The sequence below is a fragment of the Triticum dicoccoides genome, chromosome 2B, assembly GCF_002162155.2.
Source record: "Triticum dicoccoides isolate Atlit2015 ecotype Zavitan chromosome 2B, WEW_v2.0, whole genome shotgun sequence".
Taxonomy (NCBI): domain Eukaryota; kingdom Viridiplantae; phylum Streptophyta; class Magnoliopsida; order Poales; family Poaceae; genus Triticum; species Triticum dicoccoides.
Genome location: NC_041383.1, coordinates 350327936 through 350347592, shown reverse-complemented (window position 1 = coordinate 350347592; position 19657 = coordinate 350327936). Strand labels below are relative to the sequence as shown.

General features: G+C 41.6%; 1 long non-coding RNA gene across 2 annotated transcripts; it reads right to left on the bottom strand.

Annotated features, from left to right (window-relative positions):
* Window positions 1–830: 830 nt before the first annotated feature.
* On the bottom strand, window positions 831–4818 carry LOC119367705. 2 transcript variants are annotated; one of them, XR_005176407.1, is made up of 6 exons: window positions 4635–4818; window positions 4251–4561; window positions 3387–3599; window positions 2320–2439; window positions 1373–1483; window positions 831–1081 (listed from the first exon to the last, which is right to left on the bottom strand). It is a non-coding gene; the product is annotated as an uncharacterized LOC119367705 (long non-coding RNA). The 2 variants fall into 2 exon arrangements; XR_005176408.1 differs by having other exon boundaries at window positions 3419–3599.
* Between the last annotated feature and the right edge of the window lie 14839 nt (window positions 4819–19657).

Here is a 19657-nt window from a genome sequence, read left to right as displayed (position 1 = left end):
AGAAGTTTGTGCTGAATGCCTTCAGTTACTTTTTGCTCATGTATGTATTTCAAACTCTGCTAGTCAGTTCTAATGATCAAGGAGGATGAAGCAAAGTAATGCTTCCATTTCTTAATTGCTTCAATGATTGGTAATGCTTCTTTATCATAGGTGTACCAGCCAGCAGCTTTAGGACCTAGGGCTTTACTCATATAAGCAATAGCACTACAAGAAATATGTCAACTTGTGACCTTGACTATTGGTCACTGAAAGGTCATTGTTTTTCATTTGCGACCTTTTTGTGACCAAAATCAGAAGGTCAAAAGATGGCGGTCCTAAACTGAAATTAACGACCTTCTCTATGAGAAGATCGTAGACGTTTACGACCAAAACAGAAGGTCGTTGAACCCATGACCTTTTGTTTTGGTCACTGGCCGTCTGCCCAGGCCACGATGGATCTGACGTGGCAATCTGACATGGCAAAATTACGACCAATTGAAAAGGTCAAAATTAGAATCAACCCAGTCCATTTTGGTGCTTTAGATGGGCCGAGCCCATTAATTCAGCCTTTTTATATTATTATTTTTTGTTAATTTTCGCTAGCTACATGGGCCTGGACCAGTAATTTAGCCTTTTTATTTCAAGGTCTCATCTATTTCGCAGTCCATTTTATTAAGCCTTTTTGTATCATATTTGCATCATTGCACAATGTTCCGCGCCCTATTGTTTGGGCCATTGCCTTTTTAGAGCCCAAATATTATTCTATCCAATAGAACATTCAATCTTTTTCAATCACACATTTCAACAGCAAACAATAAATAATTTTCTCAATTAAATGATCAAATCCAGAAATCACTAAATGAAACTCAACAGCACGTACACGACTACACGGTCCATCAAGTGTACATACAATCAAATACACAGGCACCAAAACATGGTGGCAACATCAACTAAAACTATGATGCACATCTCCAGGCTGATCTTTGGTCACAACAGCAGCCACCTCGACAACATAAGATCCTGATCTATATAAATTATTTACTTAAAGATTCTTCTCCTCGAGTTCCTTGTACACCAACTTTTGACAAATGAAGGCCAAAATCTGCGGATTATAAATCAGAAAAGTTAGGGAACATAATCAAGTGTAGCCATGTATATAACATTCTCCTAACAATGAAACATAGCTGCAGAATTTGAGATCTAATAAGAAACCATGCATATAACATTCTCATAACAACAAAATTGAGATATATTTGGAAAGGGCAAATGACAAGTATCGACCTGCTGCTAGATAATAGAGCAAACATGTCAAAATTATTTAGATATCCTGATGTGTGTGTCACATTATACATGCATCAAGCTTCAGGCCATCAATTTTAGGATGAGTAGATACCTAACTTCATGTCGATGATATGGATGGGGCTGTAGTAGAACATCTGGTAAGCATCATCTTCGACGCTGAACGTTGCAGATACTTGTCTAGTTAGTAGTCTATCATGCGCTCCTGCCATCGCGCGAGAGAGGATATGGTAAGTGGAAAATACTATTAGCAGCCCACAATGCTAAAAAGGCGCTTTAAGATAGTGAACCAGTGGATATCACTCAAGTAAACTATTTTACTCCTTACATACAACAGTCAGGAATTAGTACAGTTGTTTTTTTGACACCTAAATTAGTACAGTTGTTGAAGCAGGAGTAAGCTGATCATATAACATAAGAGTCAGGAATTCCATGCTTATTGTTAAGAAAAAAGATACAAGTTAATATTTTGTTTAACAGTAGGTCTAAGAAAAAAACTGTGCATTTGGTGAGAATATAGCAACAGATTAAGAGCATATTGTTCAGCATCACACAGATAGTAGAACAATGCTACATGAAGCTATTTGCATAAAGTAGAGAACTAGAAAACAAGCTATTGACCATCCTACTGGTAGCAAGGACATAAAGATAACCACTTAATAAGATAAGAAGCAGACATGAATAAATCACATAACTATGTACAATTCAATATCCCAGCTGAGAGTGAACATGTATTCAACATTTCCTAAATTTCAATACATGCACGACAGATTCATAGCAAAACTATATATAGCTGTACAAACATGCATGAACAGGAAAGCAACCAAACTACAAGAACATATAAGGAAACAGAGGGAATCGCTATAACCTATGGAGTGACAAGCACATATATGAACTCAAAATAATGCCCAGCTAGACCAAAAGAAGCTGGATTAGTCGGAATCAGGTGACGGACCGATAGCGCTGATGCGCCGGCTGTTCAAAACGGAACGCGTTAAAGGGACACGATTTTGGGGCGGGGAGGAGGCACGCTTGGCTCACCTAACAACCGCCTCTGTCGCTGCTGACGAGAGCCGTGCCGCCGAGTCTCGCAGCCACCAACTCGCGCCGCTTGCCGCCGTAGTCATCACCTTCGTCGTCGACGCGGTGGTGCTGCCGGACCTGCAAAAAACAGAGGAGGCGTCTGGAATCAGGCGACGAAATCCAGCGAATGGACATCACACTTGCCAACTAATTAACTATAGCATGCTACAGAAACATTTCATTAACAAATTTGATTCAGGAACTAGCTTATTGACTATGAAAAAAATGCTTAGGATAAAAATCATTTCAAGAAATGCTGCAGTAGCTAAAAATCATTATGTCAGGGAAAGCGGATACTTCGTCTAAATAAATACATCTTATGCCAGACTTATTAAACTGAGAGGAGTCACAGCAACACATCATACTTGAAAATGCCAGATTTAGCATACCTCTATTCCTACGTACTACACATAGGTTAACAACTAGGAGAGCAACAGAGCATGCCAAGACTGCAATTGGCCGAATGATTGCTTTAGATCACAGTGCCAAGAACACTGCTACATGTACAAGTACAACAACATAAGAATCTTGGGCCTCTATAATTTGCTAGTTTCTTAGGCAACAAACATTGCAAATTTTGATGAGATGCATAGGTCCAACCCATGACTACACAACAACTATTGCAGACATTGGCTAGAGAAATGCTCATCTTTTTTTTCTTTGTAAAAGAAATTTTGAGTTCAAGCAGTAGCACTAGTTACTGACTACACATGTATACAATGCAATAGCATAACTGTAAGTGCAGATTTTTAACCAGTAAGTGCACATAACCTGGACTATTATAGCATCAGATTTTTAACATTTGGACTATTATAGCATCAGATTTTTAACAGGAGGTTAAACCAGTAAGTGCACATAACCTGGACTATTATAAGTGCAGATTTTTAACCAGTAAGTGCACATAATCTGGACTAGTAAACCAGTAAGTGCACATAAGGCTTGGGCTGCACACAAACACACACATACATGTATCAGAAGCAATTCAGACAACACTCTTGGCAGGCAAGAGGCAAGTTGGCACTCACAGGGTTGAGATAATAGCAGGAGACGTGCATACTTGAAGGGGCGAGCGATTGGTCCGAGCCCAAAGAGCAGAGAAGGCATGGCGGCGGTGTGCTGGCGCACCTTGGAAGCCCGGGAACATGGTGGTACCGATGGTCAAGGAAGAAGAGGAGCAGAGCAGGCCCTTGATGGACAGCTAGATGCGCCCCTCCTTCTGCTCCTCAAGGATGGGTGACCTGCAGTAACAGATATGTTATACAACCGGGATCAAATGTAGCACATATTATCGTTGTAACAGTCTTCTCTTGTGTCTGGAAGTATCCAAATTTAATGTTACTTTTTAAAGTTAAGTTGAATCGTCTTGTAGGAATAAAAGAAGAAACAAGTTGAGTCTCTGAATCTGACCATGCTATAAGACTAATACCAACTACACACATTTCCAGTTAACATTTTAAATCTAAATGTGAGACTAGTGTTGATATGGTCAATTTGGGCTTCATAAGTCTAATTATAGAAAAAATGCACTGAAATCAACTTGGTATGCGTTGAAGACTAACACAGTAGCAGGCAGGTAGGGTTGCAGTAACCCAAGTTAATGTACAATAGAGCGAGGTTTTTGGGGGTTTCTACGATTTTTTTACCAACTGTTTTTTCTTCACAAAAAACTAACAGTTGGTCCTGAATTTTATCTTCACAGGGGTGTCAATCAACCACAACGAAACTGCATAAACTGAGGGATTCAATGCTAATTCAAACGCGAGTACGCACAGGAAACCTACGGGAAACCTACAACTATGGAGAACCAAATTCGCATCCACATCAAATCAAACGGCCAGATCTACGCGGAAACCTACGGGAAGCAAAGGAAGAAGATCGAGGACATGGACCTGTGGTCGAAGACGGCGACGCATGTGGATTCATAGGTCGGCGAGGAGCTGGAGCCAACCACGCCGACACACAAGCCACCGTCCCCTCCTCAGAGGAGACGCGTGGGTGATGTAGCTCCTGGTAGGGCGTGGCAGAAGATGAGATGCACAGCCCCGCGAGGCTTGCGACAACGCTATCGCATCATGGTAGCCGGCTCTCTGTTGGCGCTGGGAGGGAGGTTGCATGGTAGGGGAGAAGGAGCTCCATCTCCTTGGTGGCGACCCGTCCCATGGAGGTTCTCCCCTCCTGCCATCGTCGTCGTCCCATCCACCTGCCGAAAGGGAACACAAGACAAGGTGAGGTGAGGAGGAGATAGTGCATGAATAAGGAGGGGAGGGGCTTACCAGTGCCAGATTCGGCCACCTCTGGCCTCGCTGTCGCTGGATGTGGCAGATCCCGATGAATTTAGGGGTGGTGGCCGAAACCCTAGCCACGGGTGAGGGTTCCGGGCGAGTACTACAGAGCGCAGATCTGGGCGTGGGCTTGATGGTGAGGGTCGTCGATGATGGGGGTGGGCGACGGTGGGTGGCGGTGGGGGCGGGCGACGGTGGGCGGCGGTGGATTCAGATCAGATCAGAGTGAAGGAGAGGAGAGAGGCACGTCAGTGCGTGGGAGAGAAGGGTGCGAGAGGAGGAGTGCGGGGCGTGGGTGAGACGGGCGACGTGCGGGCCGTTGGATCCAGGAGCATCCGACGGTGATTTATCCACGATCCGCGTGAGAGGCCCCTGGACCAATCAGAACGTAGTATACAGGTATGATATTTTGACCATTTCAATTGGTCGTAATCGACTAAAATTAAGGTGCTAAATCATGTTAGCTATTTTATTATGACATGAGAAATTGAAAAAAAAAACTTTTCATTGTGTCAGCAAAATTGACTTCAGTTTTCAGGAATAATCACAAATTGAAATAAGACAAATATTTTTTAAAGAGTTATGAGAAATGAGTTCTTTTAAATCATTTTTCTAATTTCCGAGTGCCCGAAATGAGTTTCTTTTATGAAGGATCTATCATATATTTGTTGCAAAATTGGACCAAATCAATTTTCTAAAACACTAGGTCATATTTAATGCATAATTGACAAAATGATTGGGTGTCAAAAGTTTTGATCCACCTGTGGTGAAAAAGACAAATTCCCGCCGATTCAGTAGGAAGCGGGTCAAATTTGAACTGCAGCTGCCTCATAGTTTGCTCTTTATTTTTTTCCAAAAAACATTTCTAGGTACATAAATATCTATTTAATCAGAGAAACATCAAAAGTTTTCCAAGATTCAACCACTAGCTAGGAACGGTCAAGCCCGCCGTTTTGACCGCATTTTGAAACAGGCATAAAAAATTCAAAAAAATCAAAGAATTGGAAAACCTTCGCATTGTGTCATTATATGTGATCAAGTTTCTAGGAAAAATAATAAACTTGTATTACGACAATTATTTTAAAAAAGTGTTCTCAGAAACGAGCTACCATGCGTGAAGATTCATGGCTTTCAAGCCAAATGATCAATCTTATGGCCACATTCATGGCATAGTTTGTTCAAATGATCTCATATTGTAAGGGTGCATCTTGGAATTCCAAACAATGTTGCCTAAAGGAGTTTTCATTTTCTTTGCACGAAAAATTCATTTCCATTTTTCAAGTGCCCGGAATGAGGTTTTTTTGTGAAGGAACTACCAAATAATTGTTGCAAAAATGGACCAAATTATTTTTCTAAAATACTAGGCCATGTTTAATGCACAATTGACACAATGGTTGGGTGTCAAAAGCCTTGATCCGGCTCTGGTGAAAAAGACAAATTTCCACCGATTCAGGAGGAAGCGGGTCAAATTTGAACTGTAGATGCCTCATAGTTTGCTCTTTATTTTTTCCAAAAATCATTTCTAGGTACATAACTATCTATTTAATCAGAGAAATATCAAGAAAAATCTAAGATTCAACCACTAGCTAGGAACGGTCATTCCCGCCGTTTTGACCGCATTTTGAAACGGGCATAAAACATTCAAAATAATTCAAAAAATTGGAAAACCTTCGCATTATGTAATTATATGTGACCAAGTTTTCAGGAAAAATAATAAACTTGTAATACAGCAATTATTTTAAAAAAGTGTTCTCAAAAATGAGCTATCACGCGTGAAGATTCATGGTTGTTAAGCCAAATGATCAATGTTATGGCCACATTCATGGCATAGTTTGTTCAAATGATCTCAAATTGTGCACAAGGGTGCATCTTGGAATTCCAAACAATGTTGCCCAAGGGAGTTTTCATTTCTTTGCACGGAAAATTTATTTTCCATTTTCCGAGTGCCCGAAATGAATTTTTTTTTGTGAAGGACCTACAATATATTTATTGCAAAATTGGACCAAATCAATTTTATAAAATACTAGGCCATATTTAATGCATAATTGACCAAATGGTTGGGTGTCAAAAGGTTTGATCCACCTCTCGTGAAAAAGACAAATTCCCACCGATTCACTTGGAAGCGGGCCAAATTTGAACTATGGCTACCTCATAGTTTGCGCTTTATTTTTTCCAAAAATCATTTCTAGATACATAAGTATCAATTTAATCAAAGAAACATCAAAAGCTTTCCAAGATTCAACCAGTAGCTAGGAACTATCAAGCCCGTCGTTTTGACCGCATTTTGAAACGGGCATAAAAAATTCAAAAAGTTCAAAACATTGGAAAACCTTCACATTGTGTGATTATATGTGACCAAGTTTCCAGGAAAAATAATAAACTTATCATATGGCAATTATTTTTAAAAAGTATTCTCAGAAACGAGCTATCATGTGTGAAGATTCATGGCTTTCAAGCCAAATGATCAATCTTATGGCCACATTCATGGCATAGTTTGTTCAAATGATCTCATATTGTTCACAAGGGTGCATCTTGGAATTCCACACAATGTTGCCTAAGGGAGTTTTCATTTTCTTTGCACGAAAAATTCATTTTCCATTTTCCAAGTGCCCGAAATGAATTTTTTTTTGTGAAGGACCTACAATATATTTATTGCAAAATTGGACCAAATCAATTTTATAAGATACTAGGCCATATTTAATGCACAATTGACCAAATGGTTGGGTGTCAAAAGTTTTGATCCACCTCTCGTGAAAAAGACAAATTCCCGCCAATTCAGCTGGAAGCGGGTCAAATTTGAACTGTGGATACCTCATAGTTTGCTCTTTATTTTTTTTCCAAAAATCATTTCTAGGTACTCAAGTATCTATTTAATCAGAGAAACATCAAAATTTTCCCAAGATTCAACCACTAGCTAGGAACTGTCAAGCCCTCGTTTTGACCGCATTTTGAAACGGGCATAAAAAATTCAAAAAATTGGAAAACCTTCGCATTGTGTCATTATATGTGACTAAGTTTCCAGAAAAAAAATAAACTTGTAATATGGCAATTATTTTAAAAAAGGTTCTCAAAAATGACCTATCATGCGTGAAGATTCATGGCTTTCAAGCCAAATGATCAATCTTATGGCCACATTCATGGCATAGTTAATTCAAATGATCTCATATTGTGCACAAGGGTGCATCTTGGAATTCCAAACAATGTTGCCTAAGGGAGTTTTCATTTTCTTTGCACGGAAAATTCATTTTCCTTTTTTCGAGTGCCTGAAATGAGTTTTTTTTGTGAAGGACCTACCATATATTTGTTGCAAAATTGGACGAAATCAATTTTCTAAAATACTAGTCCATATTTAATGCACAATTGACAAAATGGTCGGGTGTCAAATTTTTTGATCCACCTCTGGTGAAAAAGACAAATTCCTGCCGATTCAGTAGGAAGCGGGTCAAATTTGAACTGCAGCTGCCTCATAGTTTGATCTTTATTTTTTCCAAAAATCATTTTTAGGTACATAACTACCTATTTAATCATAAATACATGGTTTTGTGGCGATACGTCGAGGCTTGGATGGTGGCCGAGGGCCCCAACTCTAGAGCGCGTAAACTCGTGTGCCCGCAGCGTGGTCACCGCGTGACCGTGGCGTTACCATGTGTTCTGGGCGGCCTAGGCATGTCTAGTGGATTAGGAACTCCCCAGATAGGTGCTAGGAAGAAAATCACAACATAAGATTCTCACGAGGAGACCGATCGATGCTCAAACATGAATAAGCAGCCAAGTGTTTGATTAGCGGTATGGGAAATGCACATGGCTAATGGGCGTGAGTTTTGGCGGGCACAAAAGATTCAAAACAATTCAAAAAATTGGAAAACCTTTCCATTGTGTCTTTATATGTGACCAAGTTTCCAGGAAAAATAATAAACTTGTAATACGGCAATTATTTTAAAAAAGTGTTCTAAAAAATGAGCTATCATGCGTGAAGATTCATGGCTTTTAAGCCAAATGATCAATGTTCTGGCCACATTCATGGCATAGTTTGTTCAAATGATCTCATATTGTGCAGAAGGGTGCATCTTGGAATTCCAAACAATGTTGCCTAAGGGAGTTTTTATTTCTTTGCACGAAAAATTTATTTTCCATTTTCCGAGTGCCCGAAATGAGTTTTTTTTGTGAAGGACCTACAATATATTTATTGCAAAATTGGACCAAATCAATTTTATAAAATACTAGGCCATATTTAATGCACAATTGACCAAATGGTTGGGTGTCAAAAGGTTTGATCCACCTCCCGTGAAAAAGATAAATTCCCGCCGATACAGTTGGAAGCGGGTCAAATTTGAACTATGGCTACCTCATAGTTTGCTCTTTATTTTTTCCAAAAATCATTTCTAGGTACATAAGTATCTATTTAATCAAAGAAACATCAAAAGTTTTCCAAGATTCAACCAGTAGCTAGGTCAAGCCCGTCGTTTTGACCGCATTTTGAAACGGGCATAAAAAATTCAAAAAGTTCAAAAAATTGGAAAACCTTCGCATTGTGTGATTATATGTGACCAAGTTTCCAGGAAAAATAATAAACTTATAATATTGCAATTATTTTTAAAAAGTGTTCTCAGAAACCAGCTATCATGTGTGAAGATTCATGGCTTTCAAGCCAAATGATCAATCTTATGGCCACATTCATGGCATAGTTTGTTCAAATGATCTCATATTGTTCACAAGGGTGCATCTTGGAATTCCACACAATGTTGCCTAAGGGAATTTTCATTTTCTTTGCACGGAAAATCCATTTTCCATTTTCCGAGTGCCCGAAATGAATTTTTTTTGTGAAGGACCTACAATATATTTATTGCAAAATTGGACCAAATCAAATTTTATAAAATACTAGGCCATATTTAATGCACAATTGACCAAATGGTTGGGTGTCAAAAGTTTTGATCCACCTCTCATGAAAAAGACAAATTCCCACCAATTCAGCTGGAAGCGGGTCAAATTTGAACTGTGGCTACCTCATGGTTTGCTCTTTATTTTTTTTCCAAAAATCATTTCTAGGTACATAAGTATCTATTTAATCAGAGAAACATCAAAATTTTCCCAAGATTCAACCACTAGCTAGGAACTGTCAAGCCCGTCGTTTTGACCGCATTTTGAAACGGGCATAAAAATTTCAAAAAATTGGAAAACCTTCGCATTGTGCCATTATATGTGACTAAGTTTCCAGAAAAAATAATAAACTTGTAATATGGCAATTATTTTAAAAAAGGTTCTCAAAAATGACCTATCATGCGTGAAGATTCATGACTTTCAAGCCAAATGATCAATCTTATGGCCACATTCATGGAATAGTTAATTCAAATGATCTCATATTGTGCACAAGGGTGCATCTTGGAATTCCAAACAATGTTGCCTAAGGGAGTTTTCATTTTCTTTGCACGGAAAATTCATTTTCCTTTTTCCGAGTGCCTGAAATGAGTTTTTTTGTGAAGGACCTACCATATATTTGTTGCAAAATTGGACGAAATCAATTTTCTAAAATACTAGTCCATATTTAATGCACAATTGACAAAATGGTTGGGTGTCAAATTTTTTGATCCACCTCTGGTGAAAAAGACAAATTCCCGCCGATTCAGTAGGAAGCGGGTCAAATTTGAACTGCAGCTGCCTCATTGTTTGATCTTTATTTTTTCCAAAAATCATTTTTAGGTACATAACTACCTATTTAATCATAAATACATGGTTTGGTGGCGATACGTCGAGGTTTGGATGGTGGCCGAGGGCCCCAACTCTAGAGCGCGTAAACTCGTGTGCCCGCAGCGTGGTCACCGCATGACCGTGGCGTTACCATGTGTTCTGGGCGGCCTAGGCATGTCTAGTGGATTGGGAACTCCCCAGGTAGGTGCTAGGAAGAAAATCACAACATAAGATTCTCACGAGGAGACCGATCGATGCTTAAACATGAATAAGCAGCCAAGTGTTTGATTAGCGGTATGGGAAATGCACATGGATAATGGGCGTGAGTTTTGGCTGAGGATGATCAGTTACTAAGAAGACCATCTTCACAAATTTTCAGCTCAAAAGAAGGAGCCTAGGTGGTACTTGCTTTGCAAAGTACCACACTGGACATAAATATGAATGTTGAAGCTGGGCTCAAAGTAATGAATGGATTGAGATGGCATTTGGTGGAGGATGGTTATTTGGGCATAGGAAAGTACTGTAGAAAATGGATACCATTTGGACATGCCAAAGTGGTACTTCCTTCACAAAGTGTTTTTCTGAACAAAATAGGAAAATGAATATTATTGAATTATTTTTGAACTAGGCAAGGAAGGTTTTTTTACATATTTGATGAAGATATGACCCAAAGAATTTATGAGATTTTTTTGGGAATTTTGGGAATGATAGAAATATAGGTTGCTTCACAACCTAGGGCAAAAACTGCCACATGGACATGACACATAGGCAAAACTGATGAGGTGGCGCCTAGTCATAGCAACCCACCACAATTTACAAGGTTATGACCATCTATATTGGTCATGATCAGCTAGAAATAAGGCAGCGGACCAGTGCTATCTGCTTTATGACCATTTTGTGTAAGGAAATTACGACCTTTCTGACCAAAATGGTCATTATAGTTTAGGGTTTGGAGCCCCCCGAACAGCTTTTGACCAATTGGTCTGAAATGGTCATAGATCTATGACCAATTCTTCCAGGGTCACTGACAAAAGGTCACTAGTTGACATATTTCTTGTAGTGTAGATTATCCCTTCTGCATGAGTACTGCTCCAATTCCATATCCAGAAGCATCAGCTTCTAGAACAAAGGGCAAAGAAAAATCAGGTAGAGCAAGAACTGGGGCAGAGGTCATTCTGTCTTTTAATTGCTGGAAATCAGCTCTTTGTGTATCAGTCCATTGAAATCCATCTTTTTTCAAAGCATCAAACAGTGGCTTGCAGACCAGGCCTTAATTCTGAACAATCCTCCTGTAGTACCCTATTAATCCCAGAAAACTTCTCAATTGTGTTACATTCTAAGGTGTGGGCCAGTTACTGATTGCTTCTACTTTAGCAGGGTCTATTGATACTCCCTTGTCAGAGATCACATAACCCAAATACTCTACTTGGTTCTATGCAAAGGTGCATTTAGATAGCTTTGCATATAGTTGATGTTTCCTGAGTGCTTCCAGTACTAGTGTCACATGTTCCAAGTCTCCTTGTAGGTTTTGCTAAAGATGAGAATATCATCAAAGAAAACTAGCACCCACTCTCTCAGAAGGGGCCCCAATACAGTTTGCATGAGTTCTGTAAAGGAAGGTGGTCCATTTGTCACTCCAAAAGGCATGACTAGGAACTCAAATAGGCCAATATGTGTGCTAAAAGCAGTTTTTTCAATATCTCCTTCTTTCATTCGGTTCTGATGATAACCACTTCTAAGATCTAGCTTGGTAAAGATTTTTGCTCCATTAAGTTCATCCAAAAGATCTTCTATCATGGGTATGGGATACTTGTTTTGGATGGTGTGTGCATTTAATTTTCTGTAATCAATGCATATCCTCCAAGTTAGATTCTTTTTCTTTACCAAGATAGCAGGAGAGGAGTATGGACTGTGACTTAATCTGATTATTCCTTTCTGGAGCAGATCTTTTATAATTTCCTCCAAAGCATTTTTCTAGTGATGTGGCAACCTGTATCCTCTCTGGTTTATAACTGGAGCTCCAGGTTCCAAGTTGATGGCATGGTCACAGTCTCTCTTTGGAGGTAGACTAGTAGGTTCTGCAAAAACATCTTTGAAATTCTCTAAGATTGTAGTTATTCCAGGTTTTTGGACAGAATCATGGATGGTTTCAGGTTGTACTGGTTGCATCCACATGAGAGCTCCAGTGAACATGTCCTCCATTATATTTTCCATATATTGTAGCAAGGGAGTGCAGGGGCTGGTTGGTAATCTCTCATCCAAGAATGTGATGTGTTCACCATTAGGATGTTTGATTCCTAGCTGCATGTTAGGCAGATCAAAGGTAATAGGGTTGTACTTATACATCCAGTCAGCTCCCAGAATGATATCATATCCAGTGAGTTTCAACATTCTGAAATCCTGTACCAGCTCTACTCCCTGAATAGTGTATTTGGTGTTGTAGAGAGAAAAATCACTGTATAATGTGCCCCCATTTGCTACAGTGACTTGGACCTGTTTTACTGGTGTTGCAGGGCATCCAGATTGGGATGCTAGAGCAGGAGAGATGAGGGTTGTGGTGCTTCCACTATCCACTAAAGCAATGCCCACAGTGCTTCCAATTTGAACCTCCAATGTAAAAGTGTGTTTCTTTTTATCTTCAGGAACTCCTGTAGTTGCATGCATAGAGATTTTGAGCTCTTGTGTATCAGGAGGTTCTTCCTCCACATCAGACTACACTTCCTCTGCATCTACTATGTAGATGATGTCAGGGTTTTCCACTTGTCCTTGCAATGCTTGAATTTGAAATTTTTGTGACATCTTGCACACCTGCTTGTGCCCTGAAAACCATGGTTCTCTGCATTTATAACAAATGCCCTTTTCCCTAACTTTTTGTATCACAGCAGCAGGAGATGTACTTACAGGGAGTACATGCTTTGGTATTTCCTCTGGAGGTCCTTTTCTGTAGTTTGGCACATAAGACTTCTGTGTGTTAGCAGGAGGGCATGATTTTTCAGTTCTTCTGGCTAACCACATAGCTTTGGTCATGTCAGTAGCCTCCAAACATTCGAAGTGACTTTGGATATAAGGATTTAGGCCTGCAATGAAACTATGCATGTAGTAATCATCTGGTACTACAGGGTTGTCCCTCCTCATCAAGTTCATTTGCTGTTCAAAATCAGCTATATATTGGGCCACTGACGTTTGTTGAGTTAATTTGTGGAAAGCTTTCACATTTTCACACCCAGAGGAAGTTGCAAATCTTTGTGTGATTGCAGTACCGACTTGTGCCAGGGGGTGTGATAAGCAATGAAACTAGTCCCTCTCCACCATTGGATAGATTCTCCCTTTAAATAAGAAACTGCTATCTCAGTTCTCTGTTCAATGGGAGTCCTTGCAGCTAAGAAATGTTGTTCAATGTTCTGTATCCATGAGTCTGCATCTAGACCATCAAATTCAGCAATGTTTAACTTTGCAGGTTTGATACACAAGAGGTTTAATAAAGGTTGGGCAGGCGCATTGATCTGTAGAAGACAAGTGCTTTAACTTGTCCAAGAAATGGATCAAAGAAGAACAATCATGGTCGAAACCATGGTTGCAAAGGATCAATTCACAGATACCAGATGATATTAATCAAGGAATAGTTATTATTGCAAGAAGCTTCCATGGTAGGATCTACATCGTGTCCATGGGCATGAACACAAAGTTCAAGGTCGACTCCCACTTCTCTAATGCATAACCTTTCACTCACTTCTCGCCTTCGACGAAGTTGTAGTGTTGAAATTTTATCTGACATAACATTAGTAGAGCATGACCCGTAGTAGTTTTCGGGTTCACATAGATTAGAAAAGGCATATGTTCAACCCATCAGGGCCTCTTAGGAACATATACCACAAACTTCAAGAGTAAATAACACAAGCTCGAAAGCAGAGCATGTTCGGACAAGGCAGAGGATACAATTTACCAAAGGCATTATGTATCCGAGTAAAGTCTTAGAAAGTTATCAAATATGAAGGACGTTGTCGAATAAAATCCAATAAAGGATCTAGTGGTCCTCAAGGGATCTGAAGTGAGCATCGGTACTCAACCGGAAGAAGTAGAAAACGAGGAGATCAGATTATTGAATCAACCGATTAATTCAAAGCTCAAATGCAAAGGAATTATGAGATGCAACTCAAGGGATCATAAGCAAACGCTCCGGTTAAGGATGGATAAGTTGAATAGACTTTGGGGTACAATCGACAACAATTTGATTGGTCGAGAACCAACTCATGTTTAAAATGACGTTTGAGCTGGAAGGATGGATTCTAGGATCTGATTGAGGATTGTGATCATTCGCAACATATTGAATCAAGGGACTCAAGATGATAATGCAAAGGACGTTAATGAATATTGCTAGGCATTTGGAATTAACCATACTGCAGGCAGACAATAATTTCAAGGGCCATATGTTGTAGACGATTCGCGACATATCTGGTAGTATTTCGAAGAATTTTGTGAGGCACCTAAACAACTGGGGATGGACGGATCCCCGGTAAGCGCGAGGAATTGTTTGTGGGGGTATTAATGCGGAAAAGAGCTGCAAAGCAGTAGGCTCAAAGGATTCTCAAAATATCGGAGAATATTTCAGGGTATCTAGTAATAACAAGGGCAGCTGGGAGTGAAGGTATGAACGACATACTTAAGTAGTTTTTCATAAGGATTCATCGGTGGTCGGGAATAGAAAAAGCGGTGGGCACAAAGTCTCGAGAGAACATTGGAGAGTATCTTCAGAATCTTCTGGTGCGGCAGGCGATCATCTTTAATAAGAACTCTCCGGGAGAAAGTTGTTATGAGACCCTATTGTTAGAGTTTCTTTTTTTAATCATTTAACCGGAATAGAAGAGAGATCAGAGTCCTAGAGTATAGACGAGGAATAAAAGATCCTAATACCACCCAATGACGACGTGGGCCTGTAAGCCGCACAACCAAGTTAGTAAAGCTTTTTCAATGACTAGACTCAACTTCGGCCAAGGAGTTTGGAAGGGGGATTCCTACATGCAGTCTGCTCTGATACCAACTTGTGACGGCCCCGATTCAATCATACACTAATCATGCACACAAATGTATACGATCAAGATCAGGGACTCACGAGAAGATATCACAACATAACTCTGAAAGTAAAATAAGTCATACAAGCATCATATTACAAGCCAGGGGCCTCGAGGGCTTGAATACAAGTGCTCGAACATTAGTTAGCGGAAGCAACAATATCTGAGTACAGACATAAGTTAAACAAGTTGCCATAAGATGGCTAGCACAAACTGGGATACAGATCGAAAGAGGCACAGGCCTCCTGCCTGGGATCCTCCTAACTACTCCTAGTCGTCGTCAGCGGCCTGCACGTAGTAGTAGGCACCTTCAGTGTATTAGGAGTCATCGTCGACGGTGGCTTCTGGATCCTGGGCTCCAACGTCTGGTTGCGGCATCCGAGAAGAAAAGGAAAGAGGGGGGAAAGAGGGAGCAAAACAACCGTGAGTACTCATCCAAAGTACTCGCAAGCAAGGATCTACACTACATATGCATGGGTATATGTGTAAAGAGGCAATATCGGTGGACTGAACTGCAGAATGCCAGAATAAGAGGGGGATAGCTAGTCCTATCGAAGACTGCGCTTCTGGCAGCCTCCGTCTTGCAGCATGTAGAAGAGAGTAGATTGAAGTCCTCCAAGTAGCATCACATAGCATAATCCTACTTGGCGATCCTCCCCTTGTCGCCCTGTGGGAAAGCGATCACCGGGATGTCTCTGGAACTTGTCTGGGTGTGTTTTATGAAGTATCCGGTTCTAATTGTCATAAGGTCAAGGTACAACTCTGGGTCGTCCTTTTACCGAGGGACACGGCTATTCGAATAGATAAACTTCCCTGCAGGGGTGCACCACATAACCCAACATGCTCGATCCCTCTGGCCGGACACACTTTCCTAGGTCATGCCCGGCCTCGGAAGATCAACACGTCGCAGCCCCACCTAGGCACAACAGAGAGGTCACCACGCCGGTCTAAATCCTATGTGCGCAGGGGTCTGGGCCCATCGCCCATTGCACACCTGCATGTTGCGTGGGCGGCCGATGAGCAGACCTAGCAACCTCCATTACAAAGGAATTTACATTACGCGGTCCAATCCGGCGCGCGCCGCTCAGTTGCTGACGTCAAGAAGGCTTCGGCTTATACCACGACGTCGAGTGCCCATAACTGTTCCCGCGTAGTTGGTTAGTGCGTATAGGCTAGTGGCCAGACTCAGATCAAATACCAAGATCTCATTAAACGTGTTATTATGAAGTAACCGCGAACGCCGACCAAGGCCAGGCCCACCTCTTGCCTAGGTGGTCTCAACCTGCCTTGTCGCTCCACCTCAAAGTAACAGTCACGGGCCGTCGGGAACTCAGGCCCACCTCTACCGGGATGGAGCCACCTGTCCTTTCAGCCCCCATATCCGAATCACTTGCGAGTACTCAATGAGCCGACCCGACTTTACTCACCATCTGTATAGTATGTATATAGGTATCGTATATACCCGTGATCACCTCCCGAGTGATCACGACCCAATAGTATAACAAGGTAGACTGACAAGAATGTAGGGCCAATGATGATAAACTAGCATCCTATACTAAGCATTTAGGATTGCGGGTAAAGTATCAACAACTATAACAACAATGACAGGCTATGCAACAGAATAGGATTAACCGAAACAGTAACATGCTACACTACTCTAATGCAAGCAATAAAGGGTAGAATAGGCGATATCTGGTGATCAAGGGGGGGGGGGGGCTTTCCTGGTTGCTCTGGCAAGAAGGACGAGTCGTCAACACTGTAGTCAAACTGGGGTCGCCGGCAGTCTCGGGGTCTACTGGAAAGAAGTAACGGAGAGGGAACACAATAAATAACAGAGCAATCAAAGCATCACAACGCATAACAAGGCAATACGCGGTGTTCGGTGTTCCCTAGCGCGGTAGAAGGCGATACCGACGAAGGAGATAAACATCCAGGAAAGTATACCTGGTGTTTTGGGCTTTCGGACAGATGAACCGGAGGTGAAATGTTATAGGTTCGCTATGCTAGGGACGCGTGGCTGACGAATGGGTTGCGTATTGGGATGCGTCTCGTCGTTCTGAGCAACTTTCATGTACAAAGTTTTACCATCCAAGTTACGAATTATTTTATATTATTTTTTAAAGTTTTATTTCATTTTTAGAATTAATAGAATTAATTTAATTAGAAAATGCAATTATGACGTCAGCATGATGTCAGGGTGATGTCAGCAGTCAACCAATTAGTTGACTTAGTCAAACTGACGTGTGGGTCCCATTTGTCATAGACTCATATTAAGTAAACAGGGTTAATTTGTTTAACTAAGTGATTAGGTTAATTAATTTTAGTTAAACTAGATTAATTAAGTTAATTAATCTATTAATTAATTAATTTTATTCTCGTTTAAAATATATCTAATCTCTTTTTTTATACGGGCGTGGGGCCCCCTGGGAGTGGCACATAGGATCCAAACGGGGCGGGTGTTTAACGGGTGCTGGGGTGCGGGCGTTGGCCCGACGGACATGCGGGCAACGGAGCCGGGCGCCAGACCTGGCCGGCGGCCAGCCGGGGCCGTAGTGCGAGGGTGCGGTCGATGGAGACAGCGGGCGTCGAAGGACGCATGTGCGGCGCACGACACGGGTGTGCGCACGGGGGCGCTGTCGGGGGAGCGTGCGGGGATTACGGGCGGCACGAGGAGGCGTGGCCATGGGGTGCGGTGACCAGGAGGAGCGGGCGAGGCGGGGCCGAGCGGTACGTCGCCGGAGTGGGGGGACGCAGTGGATGGGCGTGGTGGGCACGGCACAGAGGGAAAGACGGGGGAGGGCGAGGCCCTCACCGGCGATGTAGAGACCAGGGGGCGGCGAGGCTCACGGGCGACCCGCGGGGAGGAGGACGAGGATGCGAGGTGGCGACGGTTGACAGCTCGGGGCGACGACGAACGGCGAAGGGCGGGCGCAGGGCGTCAGGGGTGACGGGGGCGATGGGGATGACGTGGCGATGGCAGCGGGGGGGCACCGAGGACGCGTCGGGGGCGGGAGTCGGGCTCGATCCAGATCGGGGCTGGGAGCAGGAGAAGGAGTGGGAAGAGTGGGGGATCGAGGAAAGTGGGGGTGGGTAGCCATTTAGGGTTTCGGTGGATAGAGGCCATATAGGCCAGGGGAGGTGCGGGTGGGCCGGCGTGGTTGGGCCAGGCCCAGCGGGTGGAGGAAGCCTTTTCCTTTCTTTTGCTTTTTTTACCTTTTGTATTTTGTTTTATTTCTTTTCTGTTGTGTTTTAATTTTATATTTTAAATACCTCAGTTTATAAATTACATTAGTCGCTCCTAAATTAGTATTACCAAATATGCCACCACCACAATTAACTTGGCAAGTAAAATAAAATGTTTGTATCTTTACCTAATAATAAAGCACGGTGGGTTTCTGTCGTCCGTCACCCTTATTTGCAAAACAGTCCCTGCAGTTTATTGAAATCAACCCGCAGTCCATCTTTAAGTCATACCGAACCATTTTTTAGTTTTCTCAGAAACCCCCCTGAGATTTTAGATAATCAACCCGCCGTACATATTTAAGTCATACGAACCGTTTTTTTGTGTTTTAACAGAAAACCCCCTGACCTTTCGGTTAATCAATCCGCAGTTTATCTAAAACAAAATTATCCATATCTTTTAAATCGTAACTCTGATTTTAACATATTATATATGAAATTTGATTAGAAAAATGTGTAGAATCCAAATATGTTGTTACTTTTAGCTATTAAATATTTCTAAACTATTAATTTGGATGCAAACATAATCTATAGTGCACGGTCTGGGTTTTTTTCCGCACTGGCGGCGATCCAAATTGCAAATAAACACACATTAAAACCAGATTGAGAGGGAAAAAACATTGATAACCACGCATGCACAACTCTGAAAAACCTCACGGGGAAAAACAACATTTTTCTCATCTTATTCTCAATGATTGTGTGCGTGCGAGCGCGCGCGCGCACGTGTGTCTGTGTGTGTGTGAGAGAGAGAGAGAGACGCCTTAGAATTGACGACATTCAAATGCGTTTTCGTTGTGTGAGCATTGAGACCACCGTCGGGAACACAAATGTGATACAATTTTAAAGTAAAGAACGTCTACGTATCAATGTCTCAAGTCGTGGTTATTGGGTTAAGAGCGTGTGTGTTTTTCTGTCCCGTTGCAACGCACGGGCTCTTTTGCTAGTAACTGTTTAATTTTTTAAAAGCTTTTAAATAATTGGGTTCGTTACTGCTTTGTTCATTTTAGAGTTTTAAACACT